This window comes from Parus major, chromosome 1 (genome assembly GCF_001522545.3).
Source record: "Parus major isolate Abel chromosome 1, Parus_major1.1, whole genome shotgun sequence".
NCBI classification, from domain to species: domain Eukaryota; kingdom Metazoa; phylum Chordata; class Aves; order Passeriformes; family Paridae; genus Parus; species Parus major.
Genome location: NC_031768.1, coordinates 53,702,678 through 53,723,263, shown reverse-complemented (window position 1 = coordinate 53,723,263; position 20,586 = coordinate 53,702,678).

Sequence of the window (20,586 nt, the reverse complement as noted above, 5' to 3'; positions counted from 1 at the left end):
GAGATTCCTGAGAGAGCATAAACACATAGATAGCATTTAAGAAGCAGCAGCAAAATTGATGGTGCTTTATCTCTGAAAGGTTTTTAAGCTATTATAGACTAGATATCTTGCTGAGATGAGTTTTGTGAGGTACCTTCCAAAGGTCTGAAAACCTTGGTGCAAATCAGAAACTCTGCTGCTCAATGGTCCACACTACTTGTTGTACAAAAAAGTCATTAAGAGATTGGTAAGGTCAATGACAAAAAACAAACAGGTAGACAGATTTCAATTTTGGAATCATATGAACAAAATTATATATGATAAATTGATAGAGAAAGCAATCAGATTGATGCTGACCAGAGGGAAAATACACCTTCGACATGTACCCAGAGGGCAGCATTCTCACATCCATGTTGTTAGAGGCATTAGTGTATGGAGTACAAGGTTTAACAAGGCAAGAAAATTATGCTAAATCACAGCAGATTAACCTGCCTAAGACCTAATTAGAGGATAAACTCATAACTGTTTAACATTTGCATACAAGTGCACTGACACAAAGGTAAAAAATGAGATGGTCACACCTGAATATTTGAGCCACAATGTGTTTGCTCTCAGGGTTAAGTACATAGCAAATTTCTTAATCAATGCATAGGTTTTTTTTTTCTTTTTTCTTTAACTTCAAGTCAGAAAAAGAGAAATACGTATTTTTTCTGTAAATTTACTATTATGATATTTCTTAGGTTTTTGGAGGACAACAGAAGTACACTAGATTATTCTTCAATGGGAGCTTATTATGATTAAAAGCAAGTGCTTATATCCTGCAGAATGCTGAACAAGAAACATGAGTTTGTGTCATTTTTCATTTCTTTGCCTTAAGTTGTGTTGCATGTTTCTGATGCTACAGATTAACAGGAGGACTGCAGTCCTGCTTTGTGCCTAAATCCAAATTACATTTTCAGACTTCACATACTGTTACTGTTTTAGCCTTTTAGACACCTGTATTCAGATTCACGTAGAATATAAAATATTGACAGTGTAGATATTTTTGAATTGCAAATAAAGCGCAGTAGAGCAGTCCTGTTGAGTGCTGGTAATAGGGATCCTGACAAAGAGGGGAGCTAAGTAAGATGCCAAGTAAAAGATGTTGCAGAACCTTCCAGTCACAACATAGTTTCAGTGTGGTTGCCTGCACTTTGTACTAACTACTAGAACTGGTGAGGAATTTTCTGCAAGAAAGATTTTGTCATATAGCACATACTTCCAGTGCAGTATAAAAGCTACAGATACCTTCAATTAAAACCCCCTTTTTCAAATAAAATCAGCTATGGAAAATAGGCAAGTCATAGTGACTAAGCGAACAGTCAGGAATGAGATTGAGTGACAGGGAAGTGTATGAGAGAAAACAGAAAGGCTGAATGGCCCAAATGTTCATTAATTAACCTGGCTTTCTGACTAAGCCTGAAAATATGTTCATTTTTTAACTTCAAATGCCCAGCTTTCAGAAGATCATTGCTCAAAGGCACTAATCAAAATCATTATGTCTTCATAGAGCAAGACAGAATTCTGTGACTCCAAAGAAATCCAGAACTGTAATTTTTGAGAAATTGTTATTTTTTACATGATGAGGAAAATACTTTTTTTTTTCCATCCAGAAGTTTTGACACATTTTTATTGAAAAAGAATTCTGTTCCCCACTTCTCCTCTGCAGAGATATGCCTAAGTAGTCTGTAAAACATATGCAGACATCTGAGGCAGACAATCTCACTAATGCACCAGGAATTGTACCACTACCTTCACCTAGACTGCTGCAGATTGTTCTTCAAGGTATCTCTCCTTTTAGAAACCTACATTACTTTAGAGTGGAGTAAGTCTTTAGAGATACACCATGCAGATACACTGCAGTCCTGCTTTGTGCCTAAATCCAAATTACATTTTCAGACTTCAGGAGATAAGTCTATACAACATTGGTTTGTTCCATTTTGAAGTCTTTAGGACAAGCAAGAATTTTAGGAAGCTACCTTTGAGTCATAAATACAAGGTTGAGTGGTATTGATATTGATATTGATATTGATGTTGATATTTGCTACTAGTCCACATTTTGGTATTTATTGGTTATAACATACTTGTGAACTTACTGAACTCTCACAAAATACAAGTGAACATTCAGACTGCAGCTTAAGTTGTTAAGAATTTGTGTTCATATCCCTGTATTTATGCTACAAAGCAGGGTAAATAGACAGTGGTTAGATGCAAACAAAACTATCAAAACTAGAACAATCTAGTTTGATAATGCACTGAAAAGTATGGCAAATTAGTCAACATTACTGTTATTGCTGCTGCAGGTAAGATGCTTTTGATACCTAAACTGTCTTATTTATAGGTTATCCTGCATATCTCTGTACATCTCTGCTTCTTTAGAGCAGATAACAGCTCAGCTAAAAAAGTTACTGAAGATCTGAAGATGATGTTAACAGGAAGTAGTGCAAAGTCAGGGCTTTATTTTTTTCATTTCAAGCTTTGAGATAAGCAACTTCTGAATGTTCACCATTTTTTATTTTTTTTTTTACTATTTAATCTCCATTAAAAAAAAATAATTAATGTTTCCGTTACCTTCTGTTAGGTTTTTGTATGCCAGTGCTTTAATCAGTAGCTTCTATTTCCTGGCTTGTCAGTATAATGCTAATGTAATTAAAGATATTCATCCTTGCAAAATATATGTTGTAATATTAATGTATCTAATTGTAAAAAAAACACTGGGAAGTATCTTACATCAGAAAAGCAGAAGGAATTGTGAAAAAAGGTGCAAAAGACAAGAAAAGAAAAAAAACGTAAACAGCTGTTCACACTAGGATATTTTCTGGTTTTGTATTTTGGAATAAAGTAATATAGCCTGACATAGAGGTTTCACCATAAAGTCAGACAACCTAAGGTCAAAAATTTATGGATTTTTTCACCTAACCATTCAGATGACTCTTTGCATTATCTTGCTTAAAATAAATGTTTGATACTATTCTTTAATGCTCCATACTTTAAGCTGAACTAACTTTTCCATTGTTTTTTCTACCTGAAAGCCTAATGTGAAGATAACATATTAAATTATAACTTTCAAATGAAATTTAAACAGAGATATTACTTGAAAATGTTTACCAGTTAGCTAAATATAGATATATATTTCCAGCAATGATTTAGTGACGAATTCAGTAAACATATTTTTTCCACTAATATTAGAGATTTGAAGCAATACTTCAATATATGCAACTTTCCAACACATGATTGAAAATAGAAAATTTAGAGAGACTCAAATTTTATAATTTATCATTTTATAATTTTAATAAACTTTACAGTGAGACAATAGCAAATTACTTTAAATTTCATAGAATCATAGAATATTTTGGGTTGAAAGTGGCCTTTAAAGGTCATCAAGTTCAACTCCAGTGTAAGGAGCATGAAAATCTACAACTAAATCAAGTTTTACCTAGTTATGTATTCTATAGCAGTACTCTTGCACATGATGGTTTAAAAGAACAGAGGCATTTCAATGTTCATGTATTAAAAAAAAAGAGCCTTAGGACATTAATACAGAAATACATGAAAAGTTAATTTCAAGAAGTGCAGGGCAATAAACACAAGGCCTGTCCAAACTTTCTTTATTAATAATTAAAGAAGTATGTATATGTGAAGTGCTTTTTAAGTAATGAGTGTTAGTTATAAATATTTAACAGTTGCACTTATGAAATATGCCCCAAATTATGTCCAAATATTAACAAGAATGCCTTATACTTGACAGAACAATGAAGCCCATAAATATTTCAGAAGTTTGTGTCTGACAGGTGGAAGCTGAGAAGATGCATCCTGCTCTTTGTTTTCCAACCCTGTAATCCTCAGGTCTGTGTTCTTTGAGCTTAATGAAAGCAAAGACCTTCCTATCCTAAGCTAGTATCAGAGCCAATAGTAGATTTTCTTTGGAGTTTTTTACCAGGCAAGTACAAGTTGTGTCACCAAAATCATGGGGCAAGAAATTCAAAGCACGTAAGCAGTGGCTCAATCCATCCCCATGCCGACTGCCTTCCGCGTGTTTATCTTTATTAGGAATAAAGTTCATAGGAAGTTCACAGGATGCTGACTTCCTATTCCCTTCAAGAGGGAATTAATTGATTGTCCTCAGGAGGTGCTCAGCATCTGTTGCAACAATGTCTTGAAGAATTACGTGCCAAGAAAAAAATAAAAATAAGTGTTCTAATACACTAGGAGATAACGGATAACAATGCTATTGTAATTAGAACAGTTAGTGATGGAAGAAAAAATAGAGGAAAAAATAGACAATTATAGATAAATTCTACACTTAACACTTAATGTTGAAACTTGAAAAACTGAAGTGTTTGGAACTGTAATCTGGGTTTTGTTCTTTTTAATACTATTTTAAGTATAGGCAGAAAATCTGAAGAGACTAAAATGACCTATTTAGAGAATAACAGAGTGAAGTGAAGACTCCAGGTGAAGACTCCTGCTATGTTGTTGAATGAGATCTTCCCTAACTTTTCCTCCTGAAACTTTTCTATCTGAAAAAAACAGAGAAATTTCTCCTGGGACATCTCTGAGAACTGTGAGACTTATGTGTTTGCAGACAAAAGTGACACTATTAATGGATAAGGTTTTCAGTAATGCTAGAGAAATAACTTGCATGGAGGAATAAAGTTCAAAGTAAGTGTTGTGTTTATCTTCAGGGAGACATTCAGAGTTTTTCTAAGTTTTTTTTCTGGCAGAAAATCTCAGCTTTACAATAGTCCATGATCCCTTCTATGACTATAACAATAAAGCCAGAATTTCACCCAAAGAGTATAGAACAGTTAGAATATTCTGTGTATTGTGCCAAAAGGTTACTTTCAAAGACCTGAACTTCCTTTTCTTTCTCTTTCTGTAATGGTTCCCACAGAGCCTAGAGCAGATATTTGGGTGTAAAAACCCTATAAAAGGTGATCCCTTCCCCTATGAAAATATCAAACTTAATTGCTTTATAAAAGGCCTTTAGGGCTTCCACCTCTATTCACCTAGGCTTCCAACTACCAGAAAATAGTGCTTTGATCTGTTCAGTTCCCTCACTGCTTTATACTGATTTTCTAAAAGCACTTCTTTTTACCCCAATCCTCCCTCCCCCACCACCGGTTTTCCATTTGAATTGTGAGTTGCATTAGCATATCTTTTATAACCTTTTCAGTAGTACTGTACATATCTTATCCAAATGGAACTCCTGCAGCTCACAGATAACAGTAAATGCTGAAGTCCAAATACAGATTCCAAAGTACTTATTGATATGACCAGAGTTGGTCCAGCTAGCGTCCTTTCCTGAAATGCAGAACCCTGAAAGAAGTGAGTCTCATGCCTCATCAAAGGCTGAAGAAATCGTGACAGAGCAGTACAGAGGATCAGAAGATATTTACATACAGAGTTAATTTTTGCTTGAACTTTTTCATGTGATCAGAGTTGTCATGATGAGACATTAAGGACATGCAATATATTGAAGCTGGACAATTGTTTGCAACTTTAGTAATAAACATAATGTTTCAGCATATATAGTGATTCAATTATGTAAAATTCATGTAAAATTTTTCCTCTCTTAGGTACTGTAAATCTGAAATGCATGTTGACTACAGAAAATTTTTGCTGTCGTTCATGTCATTATTTGCTTTCCAAAAGTAAATGTATGTCATAAAACCTAACCAGAAGGATCACAGAATCTTTGAATCATTGTAGTTAGAAAGGACCTCCAAGATCATCAAATCTAACATTTGTCTGAACACCGCCATGCAAAATAACCCATAGCTCTGTGACATCTTGAGTAATTTCTTCAATGCTTCCAGGAATCATGACTCCTCCACTTTCAAAGTGGACTCTATATAAATATTGTATGATTAAAATAAATTTACATGTATACTCATAATTCAGGAGATAAAACATCTGAGATAAGGTCTTGTTATGATTATAGTCCCCCAAAATGGTTTTACTTTGGACAGAGATAAAAGTAAAAACAGACTCCATATAACCTGTCTTAAAAAGAACAATCTTAGAACATATTAAGAGCCTTTAAACGGTATTATTTTATTATTTTAATGGTAATTTAGGTGAAAGCTACATCCATTTGACTATACTATTTCAGCAGTGTCAGAGAACCTTTTCTAAGTTTACTTTCTTCTTTTAGTATTTGTTCTTCAGCTAATCTAGGTTTTCCTTCTTTCCTTTTTCCCTTTCTCCCATGAGAAATGTTGATATCATTGTTTCACCAGTCAACAGTAACTCTTGTAGATATACGCCTTTGTGGCCTTCAACGTGGTTTGCTTAAACAACAGAGAAAATAATTGAAACTAGTTACCTTGAAATCACCTGAGATTTCAGTAGGCCTGAAAAAAAAGAACAGATTTGTAGCTGAATGCTTTCCAAGCAATCTGTTTAGTTCTGCATGTGCTTCAACTCAATTTCATGCTAATTTCATGAGGAGGTTTTATTTTAATCCAGTGTTCTGCAGAGCTGAGGCTTTTACCTTTTTATTTTAGTAATACAGTTGGAACATCTTTTAGGCTACTTTAGTTAGTAATATGAATTATTATTGCATCACATCTTCATTTTTTTTTTCTTTTTTAAATATCTCCCAATAGCTTCCCAATTAGTTTCCTTCCCAATACATAGCAGTTAGCAATGTATATAAAGATATCCACTTAATTCAAGTGTTTTTCCTCTTACCTTGTTTTTTTGTTTTTTTTCCCCCAAACATTAATTTGTGACATGCATCCACTTAGCTAATGACAGACAACTAACATAAGGTAGAAGTAAATTGACCAGTGGGGCTGAAGTCAAAACATGGGAGAAAATATTTTTGTATTATAATGACTTCTTATCAATTGAAAGATGACTATTTGAAATTCAGGTTATAGTGGCAAATCCCAAAGACAAATTACAAAACTATTTCCAATGAGTTTGCTTTCTTTCTGGATCACTCTATTGTTCATTTTTTTACAAGGAAGAATATTTGTTGAACCGAGGAAACACAAACAATGAAAGTGAACCTACAGATTAATGAAGAAAAAAAGGAACAGTACAAAATTGTTCCGCTGCATTACATTATTCATACTAATTTTTAAAGTAAAAGGAAGAAACATTTTTTACAGAAAAAATAGAGACATATATATTGAACAGTACTTTTAGACCTCCTGGCCCTGAAGAGTTATAGAATATATTTATGATACTGTCCACTGCACATAGATAAATGCTTTCTGTTACAAAATATTTACCTTTTCTGCAGACAAAAAGGAAAAAAAACCAAAACAACCATACTGTTAATACATAAAGATTATTTTTATTCATTATAGTAATGGCCTTTGAATGTTACGGTTCTTCTTTATCAGTGTAAAAGGGTAAAGTACACTTCCTTTCTTATCTTCTCCAGTTGTGATTCAGGCTTGAGGCCTTGGCTGAAAATCAATCTAAATAATAAGGACCTAATAAATTCTCTCAAGCAGTGTATTTTTTGTTTATATCTTTGCTCTGTATCAAGATGGATCCTCAGTAATGCTCAGTTGTTAGCCTTCTACCTTTGCCAAAACTCAGGATGGAGTTATTTGCTTGCCTTTCTTCTGTTTTTATTTGACATATTTGTATAGAAAAAAATTAGACTGAACCATTTAATTCATATGCATATAAAGTTTACTTAATCAATCATTCATCTTATGATCATTGCGGTATTTTCACTCTTGAGGGTACTTTTTTATTTTTTATTTTTTACAAGAAAAGCTGCTAAGTTAACCCAGATCTTAATCAATTCCAGGAATGCCTGTATCAAGTTCTAAATATCTAGTAAAACCTACCTTATAATAAACAAAATTCAGTCTAAACACACCAGGAAGGACAAATGTATAAAATTTCTCCAGGTATTACTAGATAACTTAAATAAAAAAAGAGATTTGTGGAAGAAGACCATCCTCAGACAGTTCAGTTTATCAAAACATGTAAGGATTTTTTGAAGCACAGTTGTGTTAGCATATGCCCAGAAAAAATGAAGGACTTCATATTTCACATGAATCTAAAACATAATGTGTTATGAACATTTGTTTGAAAAAAAAAAGGTCTGCCTTACATGGTTCCTGCTCCATCATGAACATTGCCTCCCTTCCAGGGTTTAAACCATGTTTCACAATACAAATTACAAAAGTTTCCATCAAACATTGTGGAAAAGCTATGAGGAAAATTAATATCAGGAGTTCGTAGCTGAAGATGCATAAAAGTGTAGCTCAAATAAAAAATATGACATCCTATAATCTGATGCTGATATACAATTTATCAATAGCACTGAGGCAAGATACAGCAATAGCTTCCATTGTCTATTCCCCACCCTTTTTTGCTATAAAAGAATTGTTCTCCAGGGCATCAATTGAAATCATGTACAAAAGAAATGAGGTTAGTATTATTAATTTACTTTCTTCACAACTGAATAGCCATAGCTTTATTCTCTTATCCCCCTTGGCACTACTTTGTTCCATTCTTTAATAACAGCAAATGTGAAAAATCAGGATTTGTTCTATTCAGCTTCATTTCACTTTGAGTGCTGTAGGAAGATAAGATTTGAAATTGTTCACTGTAATGTATAGGACATCTGGTGGATTCACTTTACAGATGATGCAGTATCATTTCAGAGGTCTAACTTCCAGATGCATACTTTTATTAGAACATTAAATCTTGAACTCTTGACCCTTTCAGAGTGGCATCCAAAAAATTCAAAGGAAGATATGGAAGAATTCTTCAGATAATTTTGTTCTCAGTGACATACATACAACTTATCCAAAAATGGAGAGTTTCGGAGGAGAGGTTCGGTTCGGAGAGGAGACTCGAGGAGACTCGAGGAGACTCGAGGAGACTCGAGGAGACTCGAGGAGAGGAGAGGAGAGGAGAGGAGAGGAGAGGAGAGGAGAGGAGAGGAGAGGAGAAACTAGATTATGAGGAAGAGGAAAAAAGATTAATCCTTTCTCACAACTGACCTATTTAATATCTGCTTACACATGTTTTGAATTTCTGTCACTGATTTGCCTTCTCAGAATTTGCAAAAGTGATAAATCAACTTATATATTAACTAGATTTTAAAATATTCATTGGGAAATAACAACAACTAAACCAACAAAACTAAAGTAGACTGATAAAAACAGGTATCTGGGGTAAAATCAAACTGTTTTTTCTTTCATTTAAAAAACTACAAAATTCTTTCAGAACTGAAGTAAGCCACTTTTAAATATACCCAAAATGCTTTCCTTCTATTTGTAACATTTTAACTGCTTTTGAGAAACATCAAAAAAGGGAACTTGGAAAAGAAAATCTGCCTTCTCAAAGCAAAGGATTAGGTACCCAAAAAAATCAAAAAAAGACTATGTGAAGATCAATGAATACAGAGGTATTCACTAAAGCTGCGAGAGAACTGTTTTTCATCATTCTTCTTACCTGATTTACAGTATGGTTGAAAAGGTAGGTTTTCTATCTCATAAATTAATAGGCTGATTGTGGATTAAAAAATATCCAGGAGTGTTTGGTCTGTTGATCATGCTGTTCCATTAAGGAGCTGAATGTCGTTTGGGACTGGTACCAGTTGTATTCTTTTTTTTTAGGTAAATGACTTTAGGTGACTGAGCACTCCCTGCCCCCATTTCATGAGGCTGGAAATAGTTCTTCTTTTCTGAAAGGTGTCCCGGCGTGGTTCCATTCATTCCTTTGGAACTTTTCACAACTGGATCCTGGGGAAACCCAAGATAGAAAAGAAGAAACAGGTAAAAGAAAAAATTAGGGAACAAATATTTTTTTCTTATTTCTCTGAATTTTCAGGTCCAGAGCTATTTTCAATAGTTTTGCAACAGGCAATGCAACAAGCTCTTCTTGCTGCAAAGAGAAACACTGTGCTTCTTTTTCTGGAGATATCATTGAGGGGATGCTTAAAATTGCTGGAACAAAAATGGATAGTGCCTAAAAAAAAGCTTCCTAAGATATTATTTCATGTGAACTCAAGAAGTTTTTCATAGAATTCTCATTCAGCCTTTATTTTCACCTAGATAGTAGAGAGAAGTAAATTTTTTTTTATCTATTTAGTATGTGCTATTTGGACTCAGTTTAGGAAGCCAGACACATCTGTAAAATCCCCTGAATAGCTTCTTCTGACCACAGACCACAAATTTAAGGTAGCACTAGTCCTTTATAAAGTATATATAAACTTCCAGTCTCCTGACTGTACTAAGTAGCTCTAAGTAAGCAAGAGCTGAGGCTTGATAAGAGAAGACAACAGTCTATAGTCACTGAGAATAGGACATAAACAATTTCCATCCAGGGTAAGAGGAGTACATAAAGAGGACAAAAGTAGATGCTTTTTGTTGTTTTTTTTTAAAGAACCACCAAATCCTTATAAAGTTCCTAAGAGAATTAAAAAATCTCTAGGGTAATCCCCTGAAGACTGTAGACAGACTCTCTTCTCTTTAAAAAAGCCAGTCTGAATCAGCACATGCTGGGGAAGCTGTCTCCACAAAGATTTTTCAGTAATCTGATTGATAGTAAAAGATTTTAAAATCATAGAAAATTTGGGGAGTTAGAAAGAAAGTGAGGCTTGGCAAGCCCTGGGAAAAATGTTAAAAGTAGGCCCTGGGAAATGTTAGGCCTTGTGCTTGCTAAGATCATGTGAAACTGCACCTGTGTAGTCGTTATATGATAAATGATACAATTGTTAGATGTGATTAGATATAATTACGGTTTAAAGAATCATGACAAACTATGTTAGAGGTTTGGGGGGATCACGAGAAATCCATGCTTGGGTAAAATCAATGCATAAAATGGACCAATATAAGTTTAATAATTAATATGAAAGTTATATAATGATTGAGTATAAAAACATATTTGGCTCAAAACCAAGTTGGGTCAGATTTGGGTCTATGTACCCCTGACACCCAGAGCTCTTAATAATTCACCTTCATATAATCATTTGTGATTATGTGTTCCTGAATGCTAACATGATGATTCATTATTTTAGAATACTGAATGTTAAAATAAGTTGTAAAAATATGGACTTCAAATAAATGTACAGGAGTAAGATTGCCATGTAAGGATCACCTGAACTAAGGACATAGATTCCTTTCTGCTCACCTAATGGATGATTTAATATTAGGCTGAAACTTGAAGTCAAAACTAATTTTTAAAAATAGTTATATAAACCATTTTTGTTATATCAAAATTTATATGTAAATGAAAATTCTTTAATAACTACAGCTTATCTATTATTATTATTTTGTAAAATGTTTTTATTCCATTCCAGACTGAACCCGTGTTTATAAACATCATAATTTTGCAAAATACAATTCTAAGTTTCAACTACAAGCACATGAATAGTCACTTATTTGCAGTGATTTCTCATGAATATCAAGTTATAATGAAAGGACTGGATTTCATGATCAGGAACACTAGTATAAAACAAGTTAGACAAATGTGTACAATTAAAGTATTTCATCTTATTCACTCCAATCTTTTCTGTATTTATTATTTGATTTGGGGTTTAATGATACTTAAGTAATATGTCTTCTTAGTCACATAGCATTTTATAATACATAATTGTCTGCTAATTTCTTAGCAAATGTTTAACTTGCACAGTTCAATAATGTGTACTAATTTATTTAATCATAAAATGTTTATTTTAAAAACTAAGTAAATGCACTGTGATTATACAGCTATCATTTTAATTTCATAAATGCAATACACATACTGATAAGTATATGTTATTCATTTAAATGCTGTATCTGATAGTATGAGAGACTTACATATATATATAAAATTAGAATGTTTGCATACTTTTGTCAACATAATGAAATCATACTTGAGAAGGAAAAAAGCTTTGAAAGGTAACACTTTCTAGTGGCAGTCATATAAAATTTTTTTGAGGCCTGATTATAGAGAGTAGCTATAGAGATAATTTGGAAGGGTGAGATAGTAATTTTTAAAAATTAACTTTTCCTTTCCTTTTTAAACCTAATAAACCAGTCCAGTCTGGAAAAGTGGAACAAGAAAAATCTTTTGGCAGTTATTTCACATGAAATTCTATCAATACATATAGCAAAGAGTTTACAATTACTGAGATATATGTTGGAGTCTGGAATACAGAGTGTGTGCCCTTGTTTCTGATACTTTGTTTTAAGACCCAGAAAAACACTGAATTTCATATAACATGAAATTCATGAGCATGTTTTCATGGTGATACATGAGAACAAATGTTAAAGCTTGATAGAAAAGGCTAAAAGTGTAAGTGTGTAAATTAGAAAGTTTTCTTAAATCACTGGGTGAAAAAGTTAGTTTAGAGAACAAGAGAGAAGATGGAGTATTTAGGGTGTTGTCTCTTGTCCCTTCCTTCTTCTTCATGTTCTTCTCCTAGAAGTTTTTGGGTAATAGAAAGTGAAATAGATAGAAATTGCCACAGTGCAGCACAAAGGTGAAGAGTCATTAAGAAAAATAATATACGTGTCTATTGTTAATTGGGTAAAAATAGGTATAAAGATAAAAGAACTGCGTAGTTCAGGGCCATTTTGTACATCAGACATGAAGTGTGCCACAAGGCCTTGTTTGTACCATCAGAAGAAAGAAATGTACCAGATTTCAAAGATTAACCTTGTATAACCAGCCTGGAGATTCCTGTCAAGTTTTGTGATGACCTTTTAATAAACAAGAGAAACAAGATTCTAACGAGCTCAGGAGTTTTCTTCAAATTATAAGAACTGAGATAAGCAGGGCTCCCCATGAGGGAGGATCCCAAAAGAATTCAGTCCAAAGGAAGCTGGGTAATACAAGAAGAGAAAAAAAAATACAGAAGAAATACAGCAAAATAAGAGAAACAGAAAAAGGATTTTTTATACAAAAGTTACAATATATAGTAAAATGGAGATAGATTTTCAAATGGGAAGAGATATCATGAAATGTATAGATTTCCACTTAGAGATTCTATTACTGTCCCTAATCAATGCTGAATTTTAATTTCACAATTTTCTGTTTAACTGGATGATGCCCTATTCCTGTCTTCCTATAAGACTATTTTCCATGATGCTTACTAAACATCCATGATTTCTTACTAAACAATCCTTCTCTCATTTGTATGCAAGCTTACAAATTAATATTTTTAATAGTATTTTAGTTGTTTGTTGGGCTTTTTTGAGAAAAAAAATGGCAAAAAAGCACCTCTCAATCCCCCCAAACATTGCATGTAGTTTCATACAGTTTATTTTCTTTACTCAACTTCAATTTGACTTTTGGCAGATTTTTGAACAATCTTCCTTAGAACTGCCTGCAGGAGCTTTCTTAGTCAGGGTACAGTATGCTGTATATGAAACTGAAATAGTGTGTATTTCTGTATAAGAAAATATTAGGCAGGGGTGCATATAATGGGTAACCCAATATGATAATACATGAGTTTTAAAATTCAAGATGGTAATAGTGTTGTTAAAAAAGCAGCTGGTTCTGCATGACAATTTTAATAGAGCTATTAAAGCTGTCATTTCCCAACCCTATAGCTGAAAACCTGTTTTCTAGACCATTTTTTACTTGAAAAGTCAATTTGATCTACTGTAGAAATCCCATTTCTACTGTTCTAAGTAGAAATGGGATCTCACTGAAGATCTGATTTATTTTTCAGGCTATGGGTTGAAAGAAGATGTCTTGGAAAGGAAGATGGCAAAAGAAATAGCAAAGTGAGGAGAAAAAATACTCCACAGTACTTGTAGAGCAAACTATTTCTGCCTTAGATTAGGAGCAAAAGGGCAAAACTTCAGGCTATTTTCTTCCTGAAATGTTCAAAACAAATGTCATGCTCTTTAGGAATCCCAGTGCAAGCACATTTGCAAGTTAAAATTTCTCTATTGGCATAAAATAATGTTTTAAAGTATAAAACAATTTAAATTATTGTTCTGGCTCACAGGAACAATTTTTAAGGTATTCCATCCCCTCTAAACATAAGGAGACTTTATGACTATAAGGGATCTATGGGGTAATTGCCTATTCCATTGTAAAGCAAGACAACATGCATAAATATTTAAATATATAAATATCCGTAGTAAAAATTTTGTGGACTTTTTTGTTCTCTTTCATTTTATCCTTTTTAGAAATCTTCAAATTCTCCTTAGCATGCATTTCAGTATGAAATCTAATCTCCATCTGTGTTTCTTCAAAGTGAGTTTATACCCAACTACAGCTCTTGCTGTGTGATGAAATGGCCTGGAACACTAAACCAGACTCTTCTCTACCAATAAGATGAGTTATACTGTTATTTATCACTTTTATGTATTACAGACACTTCACTCTGGCACTTGCATTCTGTTCTAAATTAGATTTATCCATATGTTATTAGGATTCTGACTTATCATACTTCTACGATTGCTAGAATTAGAAATTATGAGAAGAGAGACAATCTATATTATATCTTTTGAGGCACTTATGTTATTTCTGGCAATGCCCTTTAAAATTTAGACAAGGATTTTATGTGATTAAGGTTGGAAAAGGCTTCTCAAGATCATCTAGGCCAATCTCTCCTTGTGCTTCCTTTTTTATGGTTTTATCTTATAGCTTCTTATGTTATGCAGAAAAATCAAGCAACCATGAGTTCATTATTTAGCTCTGCTTCTACTGTCAATGAAGATGTAGTGCAAGTCACATGCTAACCCAAATTTTGTATGTGATTTGTTTTTTTTCCCCAGCCTTGCAATGTAGATGCATTATGTTAGCATAATAAATGGATGAGAGCACAATTTTATAAGAAATTTTCTGTTATTTCCTTTATTAGGACTGTTTCTCTGCAGAAAATAAATCTTTCTTCAGTACTTAAATATTTTTCTTGTCAGATTGAATTGAGTGAAACATCACACAGTCAAATGCATACATACTGTCTTGGTTAAGTCTCCTTTGTGTCCATCCCTCTGGGATGATTATTTCTGCACTCTTAATGCATAGATGAAAAGCTGTCTTGACTAACATCCAAGACAACCTGCTGTGTGCTGTATGAGACACATATATTAAGTTGGTTTATAATGAAGGCAGAACTCATAGGTTTTGACAGACAGAAATTTGAGACTTCTAGGGAGGAATTTAAAGGATTCTACTATGTTTAGTAGTGGGGGGTTGTTTAATTTTTGATTTAGCATAGCAATATTTATTGTGGGGGGTTTTAGGTTTGGTTAGATTTGGTTTGGTTATTTTTGTTAGGTTTGTGCTAGTATGGCATTAGTTGGGGGTATTTTTAGCAAAAGAAAAAAAAGTTTCTGTAGAACCTTAAACTTGTAATTATATGCATTAATGTCACACAGTGAAAATAATAGTTTCATAAAATGGCCAGTTCAAATCACTCAATTTGTAAACTCACAAAAGCTTTAACAGCCTTTAGAAACTGACATTCTGTTATGCAATTTGACTTTTTCTCTTCAATTTTGTCACTAAATGAAGTATTTAAATATTAGATTTTTCATAAAGTGACTAGTATTATTGTAGATATACTGTGAATCCTCATTAATTAAATACAACCTTCTTAATTAAATACAGTCCTCACATTATTTAACTGCTTATAGAATATTTAATACAGTAACTAATTAGTTTTTAACTTAGAAGTTGTCTTATGTCAGAACATAAAGATTAATTGAACAGAGAAGAAAATGCTCATATACTGTATGTGTAAGTCATAAGATAGACTAAAATGGTGACAATTGCAGCTACTGTTTTTTTGCAGTACAACCAAAAAAGAAGAGTAAAAAGAAAGTTATTCAGTATTGTTTACTCATCCCAGAGCTAACTATTGCTTAAGATTGATGAAAGCTTTTTAATTAGTTTAAGAGAATTATGTTAGAAAAAATATGTTAAGCATGCAAATTGCGTGATTTTAAAATAAGAGCATTATGTAACTGTTGATAATATTTAAAAGGAAAAAAATAAAAGAAATCAATACTATAAATTAAAAGCAAGGCTAAAAATTATTAGTTAAAAAAGTAGTTCTTGAGCACATTCTACCTTCTACCCATCAAAGATTCTTTAAATTACAGCACTACATTTAAGGGATTTTACTTTGCTATGATATTGAAACTGAAGAAGTCACAATTCAAGAAAGCACTTACCTTATCCTGTATCAACAAATTATATGGGCAACATATTATCAAGACAACATATTTAGCTACAGAAAAGTAACTTCTGACTTTAGTATGGGACCACTTTAAAATATAGTACACAACTATAAAAAGGTAACTATGGAGGTCTCCTGTCTTTCTGTCTGCAAAGGCAGAAAAGTAAGATTTTATATAATGATGATTGCTCATTCTTACAGCAAATTGATTATTTTGATAAGAAGTCTGTGGAGTAAGACACCTTATGGTGCAAAACTGTGCTAGAAGCAGTTCAATTTGTGTCTGATTTCTCATGTCTGACTGAATGAAAATATCATGTCCGAATGAAAATATATCTTCCTTTTTAATGTTCTTTCATGTCAATGAATGACAATAAATGAAATCTGACCATAAAGTAACCTGAGAACTAAATCTTTTATGACTTTATTATCAGTCTATTAAATTGGCAACTAAATACCAAAGCCAGAGCTCTGTGAAATGTATCGAGCATCTCCTTAGGTTGGAATGCAAGGTGTAACCAAATGTATGAATTGCATTACCAGCTGTTAAAACCAGGTGGAGCAGTGTTCTTTATCTCTTCCATGACCCATCTCCCTCCAGGGGGGTTATTTTCTGTTAATGGGCCATTGAGTCTCATTGCATGACTGATAAAATTACATCATCCCATTGTGAGATGCTCAAGCAATCCTACCTGGATAGAATCTGAGACTTGGAACACCACAAGCAGCTTTTCTCCACTGGATTCCCAGAATAAGACCAGACCCTTCTGAGTCACCACTGGACCATCAGTGGAAAACTACACCCTTCTACAAGATCACTGCTTCAACAGAACCACATCTGTCACTCCAAGAAGACTGCAGCCACCACTCAATCGGACTGCTACCAACACTGAGCAACAGGGCGTCAGGTTGGCTCTGACTCTGACACTGTCAGTGTTTTTTGTACCACTACATTTCATTTTAATTTTCCTATTAAGTTGTAGTTTGTTTAGGGTTTTTTTATACATACTAGTAAAGAACTGTTATTCCTGTCCCCATACCTCTGCCTAAGAGCCCCTTAATTTCAAAATAATAATAATTTGGAGGAAGGGGGTTTACATTTTCCATTCCAAGGGAGGCTCCTTCCTTCCCTAGCAGACACCTGTCTTTCAAACCAAGACAAGCATCCATTAAAAATTTGTGATGTGATGCCAATATTCATAGACTGGGTTATAAGAATTTGTTTCGATAAGCTCATCAGTGCTGTTTATCGCTCTGAAATAAACTATGCTGTATGCCATTTGCTTTTACAGGAAAAATAAGGGAAAAAACTTGCCCATTTTATTAAATGTTTGCTTCCGCTTTGTGATAATAATACATATAAGAGCAAACATAAGATACCATGGAAATTTTTTTCCATTTATAAAGTGTCCAAAAATATTGCCATTCTAGCACAAACCACAACTCTCAGTATTCATTGTTCTTTCTCAAAACTCAATTGGTATATTGCCTCGATGTTTTTTACAGTAACAGTAACTGTTTTTCTGTGCCTAAACCTTCTCCAAATAATTCCAATGTCATATGAGGTCAACATACAACTGTTCAGTCATTAGAGTGCTTGTGCATATGCAGCCAAAATCACAGAGTTCTTCAGCCATAATAAAGGGTTATCACAAGGGGTCATGAGCTTCTCTTTTATTTATGTAATCAAAATATTCCTGGGAGACGTAAAAAGCTTCTAGGCTAACTGGCTCTTATGAAGAAAAATAAAATAAAATTAAATCAAATATAGTCCACGCACTATGCAACTAGTAATCACAAATAACCAGGAAGTAAAGGAATTCCTGCAATGCATGTTCAAACCAATTTGCATTCAGAATTAAATTTATATTAGTAAAAACAAGACTGTCTAGGGGTGAAAATTCTCAAGATGAAGAATGCAGAAAGGCAATTGATAACAGTTTGAATTTTGACATATAAATTTTGTTAGCAGTGCTTTTGCTGGAGTGTTATTTTCTCAATAAATTTTTTAATATTTAAATTTAAAACCTTTGCCTGGTATATTATCAATTTAATTGATAATTACAGCATAACTAACATGAGGGGTTTTTTTTCTGCAGATATATATTACAAGTGTAACATTTGTAAATATATGTTTCCTTTTCTTGAAGAAAAAAAAAAGACAAAAATTAATGGAAAAGTAGGCTTCAGAGACCACACCTCAGTCAGAGTCCATTTTTTTTCTTCATTCATGGTCACTAATTTGACAGCCAGGAGCAGGAAAAAATGGAGGGTTTTCTGCTTTTTGGAAGCATAGGCACAATGGGATAACATTATTTGTTAATTTAGTGATGCTGTTTTGGGAATTTGACAAAATATTTCACATTTGTCAAATACATTTTGAATTCTTATTTTGGTAATTTTAGGGAGAATGAAAAGAGTAAGGTTCTTTTTATCTAGTTTGGTTGATTATTCTTCTTTTCCATATAGCATTATTTTTACATTTCCCTTTCCCTAGTACAGTTTTTTTGACTCCTTTTCCACTGTATCAAAACCCTTAGATCCTTAATGACTCATAATCACTGGCCCATAATACTAGTAAATTTTACATGAGAAAATGAGCTTTGTCTCAGTAGTACAACACTTAAGAACATGTTGTACTAGCTTCACTGAAAAAAAACAGTGAAGACTGTTCCCAGAAAACTGGTCCCATGATCCAGTATTAGAAAAAAAATTTTCTGAAGGTTTTTTTCTTTGCTACTCAGGGTTAAATTTTACTTTTGAACTATTACCAGTGATAAATTATTGTTTCTTTATATTGAAAGGGCATGCTTCATTGCTGCACATTCTTGTTTTTTAAAATCATTGTTAAATATTTCATGCAAATAAAAACAGAGAACTAAAAAAATCAACAAAAACAAATAAGAAAAAAGAAAAAGAAAACCAGGAAAATAAAACCTACAGCATTTGTGATATTTGTGACAATTAACTAGAAGGTATATTCTCTTTAAAACTGATGAGGCAATTCAATTTTGTTACCTGGATATAAATTCTGGTCTCTCTACAGATGCTTTACTTTCAGAGACAAACAGGAAAAGCAATTGTTTTGTTGTCTTCTGTTAAGCTAAGTCCACCATGTACATTCAGCAAGTGTTCATCAAAGCAATTAATGTACTAAGGTGAGCTATCATGGATTAGCTATTATAAATAGCTAATAATATAATATTATAATAAAAAATATAATAATATAAATGGCATCACACATTATAGATGTGTATTTTAACACCAGTTGCTCATAGTAAAATGCTCCCTTACTCAAAAACATTAAGTCTGAGAAGGGTCAACTTCCAGAGCTTCTAAATTAAAGATGAAATAAATCTACATTAGCACTGCTGTGACAACAGGGGAAGGGCTGTGGTTCAGTCTGCTATGGGGCACTGTATTGCTAGCAGAGTACATTCACACTGTGTTACTGCTGCTGAAGAAATTAGTGCCAGTGCCTGGACATGGGTGCATATTGGTGTGTGACCTTGTGTCCACCCTGGGTTGCTCCTGCGCACGACCTCAGTCAAAGTATTGTCACACTCCTTTTGCACTCAAATGAATATTATATGGGTTCACATGTACATAGAATTTATTTTTCACTGAAGCCAACCCTTCCTGTGCACTAAATGTAGGTGGACACAGATGGAGGTCCTTGTCCTTCATCAAGGAAGGTAAAAATTCCAGGAGGTCACCATGGATGGATAAGGACTTACTGAGCAAATTCAGAGTGAAAAAAGTAGCTTTCAGTAGATGGAAACAAGAGCAGGTGATATATAAACATATAAACAGATATATAATAATGTATAATACAAACATACTTCCATTAATGACTGTCAAATGTTTAAACAATTGACTCTGGAGTAACAGTTTAGAGTGTGTTATTCTCTCTCTGGGAATGATTTTCAGAAAGACAATAAACACACTATTCCCTTTCTTGTTTCTTTGTTGTTTCTCTTCCCAAATATCAGCAGACAATAACAATATCTATGAGTTTCTCTATATGGGTTTTATTGGTTTATAGTTGCAATATAATCCATATTTAATTCAATAACTAAAATGTTGCACATGTGCTATTTCCAAAGTTTAATAGACTAGATGTTGCTTACTCAAAAATATTTCCACAATTGTGTTGCAATCTTGTTAAAAACGAGAAATAGAAAAAATTCTTTTCTAGACAGATTTTTTCTAATACTTGTATAGGATTTTAGAAGTGAATACAATTCACTGGCAAAAAATATGATAAATTACATTCTACTTAATAAAGCACCAGGGAAAAACATCCAGTATACTTTGTGATGGATTGAAGCAACCTGTCTTTTTAGCAGTTTTTTGGAGGGCTAAAAAAATATTTTTTCAGAAAGGAGCTATTTTACACATCTGAACAAGTAAAATTGAAAATATTTGTATGTTCCTGAAGAGAAAGTGGGTCAATA